This window comes from Phoxinus phoxinus, assembly GCF_949152265.1.
Source record: "Phoxinus phoxinus genome assembly, chromosome: 20".
Lineage (NCBI taxonomy): Eukaryota > Metazoa > Chordata > Actinopteri > Cypriniformes > Leuciscidae > Phoxinus > Phoxinus phoxinus.
Window position 1 is genome coordinate 6,656,156 of NC_136895.1, and position 20,258 is coordinate 6,676,413.

At 37.0% G+C, this 20,258-nt stretch overlaps 1 long non-coding RNA gene across 1 annotated transcript in view; it reads left to right on the forward strand.

Annotated features, from left to right (window-relative positions):
- Positions 1-16,444, forward strand: part of LOC306987642 — a 114,235-nt gene extending 97,791 nt beyond the window's left edge. The window contains exon 3 of the long non-coding RNA XR_013795212.1: positions 15,401-16,444. This is a non-coding gene — a long non-coding RNA (uncharacterized lncRNA). The remainder of the gene's footprint in view (positions 1-15,400) is intronic.
- The last annotated feature ends 3,814 nt before the right edge of the window (positions 16,445-20,258 follow it).

Sequence of the window (20,258 nt, forward strand, 5' to 3'; positions counted from 1 at the left end):
TTCAGAAGTGTAAATGAAAACAGCTGTTTTTTCTTTGTGTACATTTCTCAGACACGGCCAATTAATCACTCTTAAGGAGCACGTCAGTCTCTAAAGGTGCGTTCCTCACCTTATCTTTTCCCTGTAATGACCCACAGCATTTCAAAAAGCCATATTCATCTTCAGTCCCGCTGACACAGCTGTCAGACTGACTGATTGATATATGTGTTCACAGGTGGTAGAAATAAGAGACGGGTATAATTAGGTCCTTGTTTTTTGGGGTCTTCAATCTTAAAAAATATAAGTTCCAAAAGGAGGTTTTGCAGCGATGCCATAGAAGAACAATTTTGGTTTTCCAAAGAACCTTTCAGTTAAGAGCTATTTTTCTAAGTGTAAAGAACATTTTAAAATCTGAAGAACTATAAAGAAACTTTTCCGCAATGAAATGGTTCCATGGATGTTAAAGTTTCTAATAGAAGCATAGATGCAAATAAAGAACCTTTATTTTTAAGAGTGTGGAAGTAGTCTTTCTATCCTCTTTTCACAGTCCTTAAACAAGTTGCCCTGAAACCTCCTAGACACAAGTCCATTAATGAAAAAGGTTGTTGGAAAACTACTTGACAGATCCTGACCAGAAGGTGTCTGGTATGTTTTGAGTTTATCTCCTTGTTTAAAATTGATAACCTCATCCAATCCTCTCAGAGCCAAATAAGGAGGGATATTGAGTGTCCTATCATTCCAGGGAGGAGTTCTTAAGCTTTGCCAAAGACAAGGTTCATTCCTATTAAAAGCTGTTTGGCTTGGCCCTGTTTTAAGTTTAGTCACTCAAGCCAACAAGTACATCTGCGCACCGCACCTCCCTGTACCTGTCGAAAACATCTCGTACAATCCATTATAGAGCGTTGTCACAAATCGCAGAATTTGAATACACATCTGAAGATGAATAAATTCTCAAAAGTCTTTCTACGTTTTCTTTTTATTTATATTTATATTTCTTTTCAGACCAGTGTTGGAGAAGCTGTTTTGAGCCTGTGGTTTGTTAAAAGACAAGCTGCTCATATTTTAAAGTAGTTAAAGTACTGTTAAGTTAATCTAACTCAAAAGTAGTTAGTTAGGTACCCAGACAGCAACATATGGCGCTTTTCCACTTCATGGTACGGCTCAGTACGGTTCGGCTCGGCGCGGCACGGTTCAGCTCGCTTCGCTTTTCCACTGTGTTGTACGACTCGGCATGGCACGGTTCGCTTTAGCTTGGTTTGCTTTTCCACTGCAGTTAGTACTGCTTCAAAGTAGGTGGGATTATAGACTGATCGTTATAGTTTATCCGCTCCTCTGCAACCAACGAGAGGCGTTTAACCTGAGCCGTTTGCCCACACAAAGACCATGGAGCAACTGATCCGGGAGCTGGCTATGCAAGCAAATCATGTCCTGTTTCGCAAAAACTGCTCAGATCTTCAGCCTTGGAGTCAGCTTGAAGAAGACTGAAGTTCTGCATCAGCCCGCACCACAAGAAGAGTACCATCCACAAAGCATCTCCATTGAATAAAAAGAACTGAAGGTTGTCCACCATTTCAGCAACTTGAGGTGCGTGATCTTGCCTGACGCCAAGATTGAAAAAGAAAAGACACAAAAAAGATACAAAGGTCAGTGTATACAATGCTGTTGTGCTGACCACTCACCTGTATGGCGATTAGTCCTGAGTCACGTACCGTCATCACCTGAGACTCCTCGAGCGTTTCCATCACATTCGTTGGAGTGACTTCGTTGCCAACACTGAAGTCCTCGAGTCAGCAGAAGTTACTAAGCAGGGCTTACTTGCATCGAGGCCATGGTCCTCAAGGTACAACTTCGCTGGGCAGGGCACGTCTCCAGGATGGAGAACCACCGCCTACCTAAGATTGTGCTGTACGGGGAACTGTCCTCTGGCTACCGCAACATCGGGGCATCGCGAAAGCGGTACAAAGACTCCCTGAAGAAGTCCCTAACTGCTTTCTGCATCGATCAGCGTCGGTGGGCTGCACAAGCAGCTGATCGCGACTCCTGGCGGCGCACAGTCCATCAGGCCACCTCCTTCTTTGAAGATACCTGCAGGGCCAGTAAAAAGGACAAAAGGAGAAGAAGGAAGAACAGTGTCCCCTCAGCACCCATCCTGGACCAGACCTTTACCTGCAGTCGTTGTGGCAGAACCTGCCTGTCCTGCATAGGCCTCGTCTGCCACCAGCGTGCCTGTAGTAAACTTGGATGTCATTCCTAAATCTTTGTTCGAGAAGCCAAGCCTTGATGATGATGATGATGATGAGATATATATATATATATATATATATATATATATATATATATATATATATATATATATATATATATATATCATAATTCAGCTCAATAACTCCAGGAGCATGTATTACAAGTCAATAGTGTTTTTATTTCATGTTAATATACTATTTAAGAAAAAGAATGTCGTCAATCACAACCAAAATTCAACGAATTCATACATTCAAGATGGAATATAATGTATGGGTCAAATTTGTGAAAGGTCGCACAGAGTTTCTTTCCTCAATGGAAAATAAATCAAAACGTCTCTTGCAAGAGTAATTTATGTGTCCCTACTGGCGAATAAAGCGATGCTCCCTTTTGCATCCATAACATTACCAGCTGGAGTTGCCTTCTTAGGAAGAAATGGTGCCAGAACAACATCAAGTATTAATCACACCATGTCCTTTCCCTGACACCATTCCAAATGCCTTGTTGTTCACTTAGCGCAAAACACTCGAGCCATCCATCCTTTTGAGAGGGAAAGTAATCTGACTTATGTTTGTATAGCATTTGATGGGGTCTGAGCAAAAGCAGCCTGGCATTTATGTCCTCTTTTCCTCCTAAACAAGGATGAAAAGCAATTTATACTGTGAAATCTAAACTACGCCCATAATGTCTGCACATTCCACTACTCAGAGAAAGGTTACCTTGTAAAGAGGTACATCTATACAGCCATGAGAATGACTGCGTCTTTTCATGCGGTGAAAGATAGCTATCTAGTACTCTACACAAGTTAGAGCCGGAACAATTTATGTGTTGTGCTACGAAGAGGTTTCAACCATTGGAATACCAAAGCACATTATTCACTCACAGCACCAATAATAATAATAATATGGCAGCTTCCAGATATTTGAAAATATAAAAGCAGGCTGATGTCAAAAAGAACTTTTGAGTTCCTCGAACTTTAAGATAGTTAAGATAATTATCACTTGCAGGGGCTTGAAAGTCAGCATGAAACGTTTGCAACCCATTTTACTTCTGTAATCTAATGTAACCTTATCCATAAGGAATTGATCGGATGGTGAAAAGCGATGAATAATTTTAAGTATTGATATTGTCTCTGCTTGGTGAGTGTTTGTGAAAACAGTTTTTATAGACTCCAGAAAGAGTACTGCATCTCTGTATTTTATTATAGCGATATAGAAGTTGTATCTCAACTCAAACTTTATCTAAATAATAATTTAAAAAATCAATATGGAAAAACAAAGAGGCCCAAGCTATCTGAGATAGTTGTAAATGAGTCTGGTGTTGTCCAGCAGTGAGATGTTTTCATTTGAGATGAATGTCTGTAGATTATGGAGGTGAACTGCCTGTTCTAGGATGGTGAACCGTCACCCGTGGTTCCTTTCATCAGAACATCTTCTCCAGAACTCAGACTTGTTTATATGATTCAAGGTGATATGAAACATATACCTGCATTACTGCATTGCGTCTGTTTCAGATTAATATCAGCCCACACTTCTCTGTTTCTTTCTGTATGGACAGTAAATGTCACACACAGTGTGATGTTTTCTCATGATAAGATATGCAGGCAAGATGTCTGATTTCCATGTTTCAATAGAAATTGCTTGAAATGTTTAATCCTGTGGACATATTTCCCTTTTTATATATTTGGTTTCACAGAGTCTGTAAGAAACTCCATACAGAAATAATTTAACATAAAAAAATAATAATAAAAAAATAGTTTTAGAAGCAATTTCATTTACATTATAAAAGAGAATAAAAGACTATCACATCTTCTGTTGCATGCTGACTTTAAACACTCCTATGTTTTTTTGTCAAAATACATTCTCTTAACCTTTATCATCCTTTGACTATTATTAGACTATTAAACGTGGGTTTATGTGTTCCCCCAAAAGTGTAAACATTGAGCACTCCAGGCACCAGCTAAACAGTGAGAGCGGTCCTCTCAGATCCGTCAATCTCTTTCCAGCTCAACCAATAGCTAGAGTTTGTGGGCGTGGCTACTGTAGCAGGCGGAGCCAGAGGGTGTTAGGAGGATGTGGGACCATGGCTGACATGTTACATGGGAAAATAGATTCAGCTTTGGGTACAGGAATGCAAGCCAAAATTCACTGCATTAAGACCTTCAAAGATTAAACACATCATGAAGCAACCAGGTATTAAGATGCAATAATAATAATTCATTACATTTATATAGCGCTTTTCTGGGTACTCAAAGCGCTTTACATGGAATGGGGAATGTCCTCAACCACCACCAATGTGCAGCATCCATCTGGATGATGCGACGGCAGCCATATTGCGCCAGAACGCCCACCACACACCAGCTTACTAGAGGAGAGGAGATAGTGATGAAGCCAATCAGGACATGGGGATGATTAAGAGGCCATGATGGACAGAGGCCAAGGTGCAAATTTTGGCCAGGATGCCGGGGTTACACCCCTACTCTTTTTCGAAAGACATCCTGGGATTTTTAATGACCACAGAGAGTCAGGACCTCGGTTTAACGTCTCATCCGAAGGACGGCGGTCTTTGACAGTATAGTGTCCCCGTCACTATACTGGGACGTTAGGGCCCACACAGACCACAGGGTGAGCGCCTCCTGCTGGCCTCACTAACACCTCTTCCAGCAGCAACCTGGTTTTCTCAGGAGGTCTCCCATCCAAGTACTAACCAGGCTCAGCCCTGCTTAGCTACAGTCTTGAGCTACAATGGACGCTTCACAAACATCATCATGCACCGTTCAGAAAGCCAAATATTTCAGTTTATATTGTTTACTTTGATGTGTCCAGTGTAACAGCCTCAAACTGTTGTGGCACGTCCCATGATGGCACACGTATATCACGGACACATCTATTTGATGTCTGCATTTACATCTGCAAGATGTAAATCTGTAATTTGCCTTTTTGGACCTGTTTACACCTGGTATTAAGATGCATTTTGGTTGATCGGATCACAAGTAGACAAAGGGAGACACATTCTCTTTTACACCTGGTGTTTTAATCCGTCTCTTTAGTCCACGTTCAACCACTTCTGTCCTGATTTCTTCAAGGGGAGAGTCTATGGGCAGGTAAATATATGTTTTTTTTAGATCTTTTGATCTAATGGACAAAATAAGCTCACGCAATTTACATATGAACACGCCTGGAGGCGACTGAAAAACATTCAGAAAAACGTACGGAGAACATGAGCTTTCATTTCTGCTCTGACAGCCGCAAGACCAGCCGAACGCTGTGAGTGTGTGTTAGAAATCAGCAATGGAGAGAGAACATTGTGCTTGGTACGTTTTTCATCTTCAAGCCAAACTTGGGTCTCCTTCCGACAATGTTTAAATACCGTCTGGCTAGCGCTCTTGCCATAATGTTTATGCATTAGGTCAGTAGACGGAGATTAGATGATCTTTAGGTGCTGTTTAAACGCATGAGCGTTTACACTATGTAACCAATCCGGTCTAATGTGTTTCCAACTACCTCTGGAAGTGGTCAAAAGCGGACAAGCTCAAATATTTTAGACCCCGTTTACACCTGTATTTAGTGGCGTTCCACTTGTGATCCGATCGACCATAACTTAGTTTCCTATCACATGTTCAATGGACATTTAGAAAATGCCATTGAGATATTTAAGATTTAGAGTGTATGTAAAACTACGTGCATCAGATGTTTGTACACAACAGATGTTTTCCAGATTAAGTGCTCTTTAGCAGACATCTCGGAGATGTACATGTGCTATCTGAGTCATGTCAAAATGCCTCTGGTGCAGATATACATTATCTAGACAGGATGTTAGTCTACTCAATTGCTTACTCATTATGACACATAGCAACACAGCTAAAACTATTCCTAATATGTTTGACTCTTTATTGAAATTAGCCTAGTTTTACCTGTTGAGACATGCCTTCACAAGTCCCTGTAAGAGATGTTTGTGATATTCCTGTTTGCCAAATATGCGGTGTTTGCCAAATATGCAAATATGCATTATGTTTGTAGTTCCACTAGTATAGTGTCGCAGAAATGACATACTCCACCTTTAAGAATGAAAGAATGTGGCAGTTTCATCCGGTTGTCTAGTGAATCTTTAATCTCATAACATTTATGGAATACTCCTCAAACAGATATAACCCAAATCTATTTTTAGGATGTTAGTGTCTTTGCTAAATATGTTACTGTCATAGCCGCCAAACTCATACAATTGCTGTTATGATGATGACAAAAGCTGCTTGCATAATAATAGAGACAGACAAAGTAATAAGTAAAGAATTACAAGCATGTTAGGTGAGCGAACTGATCAAATATTAACTCTGGGACTTTATGTGCGTGACTGCGCACTCCAGACCAGAAATAAACTTGAAAGCGTGTCAGTCAAACAGACAGGTGACGAGATGAAAGGAACTGTTAAAGAAAGACAGGAATGGCCAGAGAGAGAGAGAGAGAGAGAAGGGAAGAATGAGTAAATTTGCTGTTGTACAGCCTAAAGCAATACATCTCCCTCGAGACCCGTCTCTCCTGTTAGACTGACAACAGAAAAGACGAGGAAAAATGTGGTTGGGAAAAGTTCAAAAGTAATCACATACCGGAAAGGTCTAGACTTCCGAGCAAAAAAAAAAACATGTCGTTGTACTGTATTGTAACTTATTGAAAGATGCATGGGTGAATCATGGATTTGCTGTATCCGGTATCATATAGAAATGGTTAGTTCTTTGAAATGCCGGCCTGTCCAGGAAGTTATTTGCATTGTAACAGGAATACAAAGCAAATGACCATTGTAGGATGAATCATTGGTCGTTTGGTTTTCAGAAGAACAGCTCTGTGGTGATTCACCTCTCAGCTGAGTGACTCCATTAACTGAAACCTGGTCACTGATAAACTACACCTGGATGCCTGTGACTAAATCTGATCACACAGTAAGTGTGTCATTTTATTTCATGGAACTACAGTGAAGACCTTTGAGGATGTGAGGTGACGGAGAATGATAGTCACGCTGAAAACAGTCTGTAGACGTCAACTTAGTGCGCTTATGACCTGAAAAGGAATAGAAATTAAAGTTCTTTCATCTTTTACTCGCCCTCAAGTAGTTCCAAACCTGTATGACTTTCTTTCTTGTGGAAGACAAAAAGAGTCATTTCACAGATTGTTCACGCTGGGTTTTTTTCCAAAGGTGAAGTGAATGGAGACAAATGCAGTCGAGCTCTTAAATATACCAAAAATGTTCTTGCGCAGTTTCACTGTGTTCTGAGGCAGACCGAAATTGATTCAAATATTCAAGTATGGCCCATCAAGATATTTGATGTAAATTATCCTGAACATCACTGGCTTTTGAGACGTTTTGTTTGATTGGAACGTTTTCACAAGAAGTTGTTCTAACAACTAATATATTATAGTTTATATTGCGTAGATCAGGGGTCGGCAAGTAAGTTTGGCATCGGGCCAATCGGGCTAAATGGTGCCAGAACATAGTCAAAGGATTATTTAAAAATTTAATAGATGAAAAATGCAACTAGAATTGCCCGTGACAGACTGTTACAGTGTCATTTGTAACTGGCAGTGAGACGTTACTCTGTGTTAAATCCTGTAGTAGGACAGGCATTAACAAAAAGCCACATTTGTGTGGCGGTGTCCGGGTTTTACACTGGATAAATGAATAAAGCAGTGGTGACACGTAACCTGGCAGGTATTTTCCTTTACCAACTTGCAACACTGATCGCCTTGCAAAAACACACCTATGTGGGAGATGCGGAATGGATAAAAATAACTCAAAAAACAAAAGAGGACTTGAATAAGCCCATAAACGGCATGTTTGAGTCATGCTCTTAACAAACTATGTTTCCTTATTGAGAAAAATATAAATGTGTATAATTGTAATTAGCTTTTTACACAATGGAGCCTAACTTAATAATCATTTGACATGGCCTACTTTTACACTCATAATTATTCCCTGGCATCCTCGCATACTACTAAATTCTATTTTTTTATTGTTTGCGTGCTGGAGGTACGCTAGTACGTCGTGTGCAGAGAAAATGGCACTATCAAACAGTCTAAAGAGGAAAGTTGACAGCAAAAATACTGCATACAAAGAAGAATGGAAAGACAGATGCATTCATCCTACCTTTGTGTCTGACAGATCGCTGTGTCGCCTCAGTTAAAGCTGCTCGTGAACCGATCATCTCTTCCTTCTAGTTCATTTATAGCATCAAATAAACATGAATGAACATCAGAAGGAATGTTGTTTTAACCGCGGAAAGGCGTCAGTACACTCCGTTTCTCAAGTTCAAATCCTCCCATGTTAATCTTCTAACTCTCCTGACTGCTTTGTCGGACAAAATGGCGGATGGCGAAGTATGATTGGTCAGATCACGTGTCAATCAAGCTCCCTTCGAATGGTCAATTCATCTCAATCATTGAAATGTACTAACATAATGAAAAAAGGACATTTATTTTGATATTTGTTAACGATTACATTTACTTATGACAGGCAGCAAACGTGAACAAAATGTAAAAATAGGGCAAATGAGCATTAGAATAAATTACTGTACATCAAAATTGACCATCTTATATCAATTATATATATATATATATATATATATATAGAGAGAGAGAGAGAGAGAGAGAGAGAGAGAGAGAGAGAGAGAGAGAGAGAGAGAGAGATTGGTGACAAAAAAATACTCTAGTAGTGTAATGAGACTGATATATAAATCCCTAGTAAATTGCATTTTACTCAAAGTTAATACACATCCTTGATTAAAATTCCAATAGCTATGTTTCCATCTACATTTTTTTTGTGTAAATTTTGGTATATCATATAACGCTGGATGGATACGCCAAGATGCACATAGATTTGAAAAAATGCGCATGAAAAATGTATGCGCTAAATTGAGGCAGGTCATTTTTAATCCGATATATAGAGACATGCACATACAATGAAAAACACTTTTACAGAATAAATTACTCAATGCGCATCAAAAAAAGTCATGTGACTTTGGATGTGGTTGGATAATATTGCAAAATTGGGTTTTTGCTTAAAACAAGCAAAATGATCTGCCAATGGGCTAAGAAAATAATTTCAATTCAAAGGGAACCAAGATCATTTTTCTTACCCCATTGGCAGATAATGGGATGTATTAAGTAAAGCATTTTTTGCAGTGTTATTTGGAAATATTCCATCCCAGAAACGATTGCATACCCAAACACCATCCACCTCCAAACACAAGATAACATAACTGCATTTTTTGCCTTTCATTTGCGTCATTTATGATGTATGAAAAATCCCAGATTCCAGCAACTTCCATTTTTATTACAGATATTTTGCACCAGTTTTCCAGGAAGTGTTGACTTTGTTCTCTTGAACACATGGGATAGAAACGGTGGTTTATTCGCAAACGTTTTATGCGATAGTCCAACTTTGGAAGGAAACACTGTAGCTAATGAGAATGCTGCCTGAAATAGGTAAGGTAATAACAGGTAACCACTTATGATCATATCTCACGAGAATGTGAACAGAGCCAATGACCTCAGCTTTTGAGAGTTCATTTCCTGTTGTGGCTGACTGTTCACAACCGGTCATAGTCTTGTATTAACAGACCCGAAACCCGCTTGATGTTTAATGTCGTTATTTGAGTGGGTCTGGTGATTACCCATACTGTCATAACCTGAGCCAGATGAGTGAATAATGGCAGGTTATGATAGCGCTCTTGACAGATCAAGCTCGACTGACAGCTTCAGGAAGGCGTAGCCACTGAGACTCAAGCCAAAGCAATCAGGTATGGCACGCAAACACATAGATGCAATCTGTCAAGAGCCACCATTCTCAGACTTAACACACAACCAGAGTCTGGAAGAATAGAGGTCAATGTGAAACAACAGGTTAATACGCAGGCTTTCACCTTTCCTATATTTATTATATATAGTAGTCAACATTTGAAGTTGATCAAGAAAGTTGATCAATGTTGTCCTTAGACAAGAACGGGTATTGTTCAAAATTCATGTATAACTTTGATGAAAGGTTTTGGATCCACTTCAAATGTTGACTACTGTGTATATATTAATCACGATTAATACTATTATATATATATATATATATATATATATATATATATATATATATATATATTATATATATATTCATTCTAGTTCTTGATTCTGATTGGCTGAGAGCCTTTTTCCAGCCACGTGATATTATCCCAGTTTCACCATTTGTTCACCGTTTGTATCACTCCGCGTCACAGCGAGTGTAATGGCGGACGAGCAAACTCACCATCATTTTACAAATACTACTGTTGTTGTGTAGTTTTCAGATTTTTTTAGTCGAGAATTTAGACCCCAAATATGCAACTTATTTATAAACATAGCGCCTATTTGACCATTTGTTTAAACGTTTTGGGAGATTGAGCTCCAGGCCGTCAGCCGCCGCTCAGCGCTCATGTTCCCGCGGAGAACAGCTTCATCTCGGACAGTCCTTCGGGAATTTGCCGCTGGCTCTTATGTAGATAGTGTTTAAACATGATGTATAATTAATTTTTGGTATATCAAACTGGCAATCTTTGGTCTTATTAATCTATTACTTGTTCCAGAGCAAATATATTTGGGTAAGGGCAAAGTTAAGTTTCATAACTTTATATTTGGTTTCCCTTTATTTAGATGGTCCCTTTAACACACTCGGTTGACTAGAAGTAACGTTGCTCCTACATGTCGACTAACTCTCATTAGAGTATTAGTTTTTAACTGAAATCCTGTACTATAACTAGCACTGCTTTTGTACTTTTTACTTCCTGGCTATTGTAGAGAGAGAGAGAGAGAGAGACAAGCACACACACACACTTGGTTTTAGATAACATAATGTAGTGAATATTTACTCTATAAGATTACAATTACCCTGAAATATGAATTCAGGTGTGCTAATGATCATTGTTTACTGAACATTTTTTTACTCCAGGCATTTGAAAGCTTTGAGACTAATTGGTGTCAACAAAGTATTCCACTGTTTACTTTTAAATCCCTGGTGCTCAGGTAAACCGAAAATAATGAAGGCTACTCGCTAAGCTTTTCCATTCTCTCCAACTTCTGTCTGGATTTGGACAGCAAACCACAAAGCACCTCTCAGCTGACAGCTAGTTAGCCGCCCTGCAACACTCAGAGCTCATTTATGGCTCACTGTGTTTTGTAAGTTTTCTCTCCCGCAAACTATAACTTTTCTTTTCTTTCCATTTGTATTAGAGTTCGCACCTTTCATATTAAAGTAAAGAGAAAAACGACTTTCCCCCGCTTTTAGTCACATGCTACTGTAGGCATTTTAAGTTCAGTTGAACTTTGAAGTTTTAGAATTCGCCGTACAATTTAGAGTTCAAGTTTTAGAATTCTGCGGAGATTAGAATGTAATCCTTTTTCTCTTCAGATCTTTCCACAGAGCTGCCTCCTGTAGTTAAACTCTTAATTACGTCTTCCATGGCTAATTACAAGTTGTTAAAAGCAGAGGAGATAATTAGTAATTAGTAAAAGATCTGAGAACTGGTTTAGTGGGCAGATTTTCTCAGTCGTATTTAGATGTTTGATGTCCTTTCTAGTCATTTGTCTTAACAGTCCACGTTACAGGATAAAAAGTACTATAATTTGAGAGAGATCACAAAATAATTATTTTTAAATATTACTTACAGTATATTAACTATTATAATAATTATGTCTGAGGGCATTTAGGAAGGCAAGGACCTAACTCTGAATTTAAAAAAAAAAAAAATTACCAGAGGAAAATTAAGTATTTTTTAAAGTTTATTTTTTCAAGTTTGTCTTGTTTTCCAGTACAGATGTTTTATGGTACTAAATTATATTTATTGAGTACTTAATCCATTTATTCACTTTTTGAGGATATACCTGAAAATAAAATTTCCAACTTGAATGCTTTAGTCCACAGACTTTAGTTTGTTCTCTTTTTAAAGACGACACTTAGATTTTTGCTGAAGTGAATAAAAAAATAAATAAAATTTACTTAAAAAGTTATAAAATGTTACATTTATTGTTATGAAAAATGCACAAAAAGTATATGTTTATATAAAATATACTAAACACTCTATAAAATTAGTTGCCTATTTATTTCCAATGCAATAATTTTGTAACGCAAATTATACAAGTGGGACTATATTTTTCAGGACCATCTAACCTTTTCGAATCATGTCAATTTTTTTTCTGTGTTCACACTCCAAATGCCAAAACCTTTGCCAACTTTCATACCATTCCGATGAAATAATAATTAAAACAAACAAACAAACAAACAAACAAACAAACAAACAAACAAACAAACAAACGTAAAACAGCAACAGTGGGTAAAATCATGATACTGTATGTTTACTTGAGATGCAAAACACTTAAATCTAAAAATATCTAAATTAAATAAGTTTAAGATTAAAACAATAAAAGAAATATGAGATTAGAAACAAAATATTTTTTTCTGACCCCACTGGCAGATTATTATAATTTTTTTTTTTTTTGTAGGCAAAAATATCTTTAGTTGTTTTTCGTCTCAAGTAAATGTATCCTTGATTTAGGAATGTTTAGATATTTGTACTAGAAAACAAGAACATAGTAACATAGAACAACTTAGTTGCACATTAAACATTGTTTTTTTTTATGTTATAATATAATGTTGTAATCATATAAACTTAATGTTATAACATAATGTAATATATTTGAGTATGTTTCACAAGAAACTACTATTTCAGTTGTTACTTCAAAATCGTTTGGAATTAAACCAGTTTTAACTCGCTACACAGTTCCAGATATGGACAAAAAAGAAAACAAGAGAGATGTGCTACAAGCAAATTTAGCCAATACAGCTTCTTAGGATGTTGCGCATTAGGAGAAATGGCTTCCTCGGAGAGTTAGCTCCTGAAAATGTCCCTCTCTCCACATGAACAATGTCTTTACTCAACAGAATGGAGCTGTCGTTTACTAAGGGTCAGACCTGCAAAGAAATGACCTGTCACCGTTGTTCAGTGTCTACCTACCTTCTCTCTTCTTTCCTTGCCGTTTCTATGACTACCGCCTTCTCAGATCCGAGGTGCCTTTACTTTAGTGCCTGCTTGCAAGTGTTTGCAAAAAAAACTTGCTTTACAATCATCATAAATGTACAGCATGTGCACAGAGTTTTAGGATCTAGCATTTAGCATGCTAATCCAGTCGAATGCTAATGATCACCTTTAGGATGATATGTTGTCCCTTTAAGGCTAGTAAGTTTACTCAGCACCCACATAGCAATGCCTCTGGTCAGCTATTTCTGAAAATGGCCAACGTTTGCTGCATAAACTCTTGCAGAAGTGCATTTGCTGCAGCTAAGACTGATGGTGTTAGCCTAAATTGCTAAAATCGCTCCTGAACATAGCTGGTACCGTTTAGAATTCACCTTTTTCTCGGCTGAAATCGTGAGTGAGGAGCAGATTTTGTGTGTGAACATGATGGTTATTGTAGTTCTACACTAAATGTGATTCATCTCACATCAAACAGATTCAGTATTCCTCATAATGAATAAAAACTGTGAAATGCAAACTCAATTACGCAAAACTGCAATAATTAAATATGTTAAATAACACAAATATACTTTATGTACTTAATCTCACTTTATTATTTGATTACACCGTATGAATAATGACTTTAGATGAACCACATTAGTGTTTATCTTTTTGTATTGCTAAAGTTAGTGTTGAACTTTCTTCTCGCACATCTGACATGTTTGTTTGAGCTGTGCCCTCTACTGAACTTTTGCATTTCCTTCAGCCTGAGGCTTATTCATTTCACGTTTGGTGTGAAAGAGCCTTTACATTAGCAAAAAATAAAACATTTTTGTTACTAAAATCAACAAGTAAGTCCAGACCAATTGAGAAAATGTAATGCAAAAGTCATGCAACACATTACTTTTCATACAAAGTAACTAAGTAACACAATTATTTACTTTTTTAGGGAGTAACGCAATATTGTAAAGCTTTACTTTTAAAAGTAACCTTCCCCTACAGTTTCATTAATATTATCTATTAATATTATTTTGTAATAAGTATTTTCTTCTTCTTTTTTGTACGATTTGATTTACACTAAGTAAACCTTTTTCACAAGGGAGTGAAATGAGTCAATGAGTCTGAGTCCGAGCATTGAACAGCTCAGTACACTGTTCGACATTTCTGTAATTTGTACAGTTAAAAGTGTGTAATTTCTACTTTTTCAGGGAACTTTTTCATTTCTCTCTGTAACAAAGTGTGGTGAGCAAAGTAGGCGTGCATTTTGGAGCAGCACATGGGTGTTGCAGGGGCTTATATGTTGTTTTTGGCTGCTTATATTTTTCCCAATCACTTCCTGTTCCCTAAAGTTTCCAGAGGATACAACATAATGCACCACAAGTCGTAACACAAGAGGAATGGTGAAGATCCACTGTCCCAGCATTGGCATACTGTTTATTTTGTGTTATATGTGCAATGTTTTATGTCAGTAGTACTTGCGTTAAAAGTAAAATTCATAAAAGTAATTCATTCTATATCGAAATAATAAAATCAAATCTATATTTAGTACAATTAAAATAATTACAGTAGTGTACTGATTACCTGTTTTTTTTACAGTAATTGCACTGTATTATGCAATTGCAGTACCATGTAGTTACAGTAAAACTGAAATACAGTTATAGTACTGTACATGTAAATCTTAATTACAGTAACTCACTGAAATACGGTTATAGTACTGTACATGTAAATCTTAATTACAGTAACTTACTGAAATACAGTTATAGTACTGTAAATCTTACAGTAACTTACTAACTTGCCAGTAAGTTACTGTAAAAAAACCTTTGAAATGTCTAACAGTGTAGAACGGCAGGAGTTATTATCTAGTAATTACTGTAAATACGACATGCGAGGACACAGCATAAAACTATAATTTTCATCTACACATTTTCGAATGCAAAGCAACATGCTGAAGACCACATTCGCAGGATAACACCACTCTTGCAACCACCCACAACATCATATTTGTAGTTTCTTCAGAATATGAAAAAAAAATGGATGTAGTTAAAAAAAAAAAAAAATCGAAACAAACATCCAAAATAAATCTAGCCGACAACTTCGGCCGAAATAATGATTGATGTTTCATTGAAATAACCAATGAAAACATTTTTTTTTTTTTCACAGGTTTGGGTAAGAAAGTGTCTGCCACGAAAAAACATATACAGCATTACGTAAACATACGCAGCAAAGATTCTCACTGTAAAAGCCTCTGAGATGTGAGCCAGTGAATGAGGGCAGAGATGAGAAAGACTGCCTGATACTGATCAAAGCCGAGGAAGGGAGAGAGAGATGGAGAGAAAGACAGAGGATGTCTCCTAGAAAAGGGGCAGTGATCAAAGCTCAAGATGAAGGCAATGCAGCAAACTGGGAAATGAAGGAAGAGGAAGTGAAGGGAAACTCCAGCACCTTTCAGATTCGCTGAACTTGACTGTTGTGTGCATTCTGGCTTCATTATTTCCTGTTCATAATTTTACAGAGGTTGGCTGAAAGAGGGATGATAAAAGAGAACGGGGAGCTGCCTATGTCTGTCCCTGCCTGGTTTGTTGCCAAGACCATGAAGATAATGATGAAGATAATGTTGAGGAACTGTCATGTGATCAAACAGTCACGCGCATGGCACTGCGACCTTATCTGCGCTTCGGATTCGCTAATGAGCTGAGCAACTTTCGGGGAACAACCGGGAAGTTTACCTTTCGATGTGTTCATGGAAAATTTCACAAGCCCTTATTTCTCTAGGTTGGGACTTGAGGGATCCAGAGTAGTCCAGGTGAACTTTTTCACCTGTGGATATTTCTTCAGCTATGTGGACTTTTGGTAATGTGGACTTTTAGAAAAAATAACAATGTCTAGAAGTGGATATACTGTAAATTCATCACAGGATAATTATGTCAGTTTTTTTAACCATTTCCACCATTATGAATTGCATTTGTACGGAGCCCCTAAATGTACATGGTGGGAAAAATTTGGGATAAAAAAAAAAAAAGGCAGATGGTCCTTTCGGACTTGTCTCTCTGCCGCCTGCTCACAGAGGTCAATTTATATTTTAAAGCATGTTTTGAGGAAAATTGGGTTGTAGCGCCTTGTCTACGTCACTGTAATTTGAAATTGGTGTAATTTGTGTTTTAACAAATGTTAATATATTACCAAATTGACTGAAGTCCTTGAACTAAGCACTAACCGCATTTCTTTATATTTGAGTCCAAGGTCAAACACTTTGAACCGCTCCATTGTTGGCGTACGGAGCTCTGAAACGCTGCCATCGGGTCAGTTAAAGCAGGGCTATGCAGTTTCCGGAATTTCTTCGCTGTATTCTCGCAGGTTTCTCTATAGAGCTCCCCCTACAGATTCGGAATAGATATTTGACAACGCTGTCGAAAAACTTGTTGGCGACTCTCAGATACCAGAGGCTAGTAGATCAACGACATCACAGCAGACGGGACATTCTTTACAATGTTGTCTTCATCCGGGTTGGAACAGCGCAATAATGACAGAATTTTAGCAGATTTTTTTGCTGTAAAGCAATTCGTTACATCGCGGCCCGCCGGCCCAAAGTTGCAAGGGTGTTTTTTCCGCTCACATGTGATAAGGGGGTGCGAGACCACCAAAAAAAAGTAATATAACCATTCCAATGACTCCGAAGCTGTGTATATATATATATATATATATATATATATATATATATATATATATATATATATATATATTTATATACTGCAAAATGCAAAACCAAACTAACGTTCTCATAATAAATAGTTGTTATTGTATTATTTCACTCATAGTAATTTATTTTAATATTGATGTGCCTCTAAAATTTAAAGTACATTTTAAACAAGTGTATTTTAAAGTACATTTTTAAGCTGGTGTATGGTGGGCGTTCTGGCGCAATATGGCTGCCGTCGCATCATTCAGGTGGTTGAGGAGATTCTCCCCTTCTATGTAAAGTGCTTTGGGTGTCCAGAAAAGCGCTATATAAATGTAATGAATTATTATTATTATTATTATTAAGTGTAAACCGATGTATTCTTCTAATGAAAAAATGTGTCTGTAGTTGAAGAAACACCTAAATTCTACTGGATAATTCAAATTGTACATTGTTCCAGATTTAGCTCAAACCAGGGATGTGTTTCTCAAACACCATAAGCCTAAGTAGACCATAGAACCGCTGGCACCAATGCTCCCTACGATCGACTGCCGACTACTGTCTCGGCTGAATCGTCCTAAACCAGCGTGGACCACCTGCTTTGACTAGCTTGAAACCATATAAAACCAACCACTTAGCTGGATTTTCCAGCAGAGAGACTACACTGATGACTTGGGCAGTGGGACAAACTCATTATTCCCGAACCTAAAGCGGAGTTGTAGCATTGCTACATGGATTTCATTTTATTTTGATGGTCTCTTGATTATAAGTAATGTTACATTTCTACAAACTTTCATTAGAATATTAGTTGAGTAGTAGTAGACTGTTAGGGTTAGTAGAATAGGGGGTTAGCGTTAGTAAAATAAGTTAACATTTAGTTGCAAAGTTACCTATTGTTTGTTGTGGGAACATCACAATAAAGTGTTATTAGATATTAAACAGTCAGTCTGCTTATACTCTAATTTGAGTTGAGTTGAGTTGAGTCAGTTGAAAAAGTTACAAAGTAGTTGCAAAGTTACTTATAGTCAACAAAAGGGGACCATCAAAATAAAGTGTAACCACACACAAACTGAAAAGACCTCTTTGGGTGATCAAGCTATAAAAGTATATTAGAATAAATCTTCTGAAGTGACAATCACATGATGAACAAATGAAAATGAATGTGTTTATTCACTCTCACACACATGCAGACTACATTAAATATGGTGATGTGAACCTCTAAAGTCAACTAACAACAAACCTCTTTAGGTCTCGCACATCATGTGAACAAACGTCATGACCAATGAGGTTTGATGCTGGAATATACCAGTCAAGACGTATTCTTACTCTACCTTTTTTGTCCTTTTGGACCTCATCGACTTAAATTGCTAACATTTCAAGAGTGAAATGTTCAAGATTGTGCATGTTTTCTATCTGCTTTTACTCAATGTCTAGTTGTCGTTGGGTGATCCATCAATCTGTCACTCCCAAAGCCTTTGTTTCACCTTCCTCTTCAACCAAAACTTCCTTTCATCCTTCTTTAAGTGATTCTCTTTTATCTTCTTTGCCTTTCTCTCTTTGTCACCTTTCATACCCTAACTTCATCCGAGTTTTGCTTCCTGGCCGTCCAACATCCCTCGAATACATCCGGCCCATTTCATTACATTTTCCAAGCTAGAAATGAACTAAGATCGGGAAAAGTTCAGAGCACTTGATGTCAATGTTTATTTGCTTCAAGAAACTTCTTCCTCAGCCAAATTCCAACTAGTCCATACATCATTCATTAGAGATCAAAAAGGGGTTCCTTGGCCCCCTCCGCACCCTTCAACTCGTTCACTGTCCCTCAACATTACTGCTTGGCTTGCACTTTTAGCACTTCCACAACTCAAGGCTGTTTGTTAATGCACTGCAAATGAGCAAGAGCCCCATGTGACTGAAGCTCTGTGATGCTTGTATCGACTGTTAAACATTGGTCATCAGAAGCTTGCTCAAGTAAGTGGAATACTAATGAATGCTTGAAAGTACAAGACCATTTCGTGTTAGGAATAAGATCCGAAATTAACACTTGCCAGAGCCAAATACAAGTAAAAATTGGCGGTAACACTTTATTTAAATGTCCTTGTTACACGTTACATGTAGTTACTGTAACTATAAATTATACATACATGCAACTAAACCTAACCCTAACCCTAACCCCATGGAACATACAGTTAATTAATCTTAGTCAGTACTTAAATGCATAATTATACTTCAACACAGACACCTTAATATAAAGTGTAATCAAATTGTCTTTCGCGAGTAAATGAAATGGAATGACTTGAATTTGTCTAAAACGTTAGGGTGGTACAACTGTCCTTTTATATCATAATAAAGAATCTAAAAAGATGAAATCCTTTTAAATTCAACAATATTTATAATATCTTATTGTGAAGTATTTGTGTCATATAGTGTGACCAATAAAGTTGTTATTTTAAACCAATAAAATGTGAAAAAAATTAACAGGTCATTAAGACGGTAAGCCATAACAGACCTTTGTGAAAAGAAGTGTGCTTAATTCTATTGAATGTTGACTTGTAGTGTACTTCAAATTAGAAAGCTGTACATAAGATAATAACATTAATGAAATAAAAGGCCACTTAAGAGTACTTCCACTTTAATAATGTTTCTTAACGCACTTGAGAAGAGTTTTAAATCATGTTTTAGTAATATTTTGTCACAGAAGTACAATTATTTTGCTTATTTAACTGACATACATGTAAAGTACTTATTACTTAGTACTTAAGTATATAATTACACAGTAACAATGACATCTTAAAAAAGGCATACAACTTAATTTTTACAAATGTGTTATAAATACAAGACATGCTTCAAGTTCCAAATAACATTATTAGTTTACTATAAATGATTGTCAATACTTTTGGCGATGTAACTATGAAATTACATATAAATATGTCAACAAAAGAGAACTCTAAAGGTTATTTAAATGCATTTACTATTAATTTAAACTACAATACATTTTTATTTAATTGTAAATAACATGCATTTAAGTGTCCGAAAAAAAATATATTCAGTTCACACTTAAGTATGTTTTTTTAAAGTATACTCTGCTTAATGTGGCTGAGAGTAATATATCTTTAGTTGTGAGCTGAAGGAATAATCAGTTGAACCGGAACATTTACCAAAAAACACTCAAGGTGTTGATTGTGATTGACAGATGGATTTATGACAGGCATCCTAACTTTGCGGATAGAAAACACTCTTTTAGTACATTAATATGATTTCTAATATGATTAAAGTACATAATTTTACACTTTTAAGATTTGAAGTACATTACAAGTGCACTTTCAATATAATTAATCACAT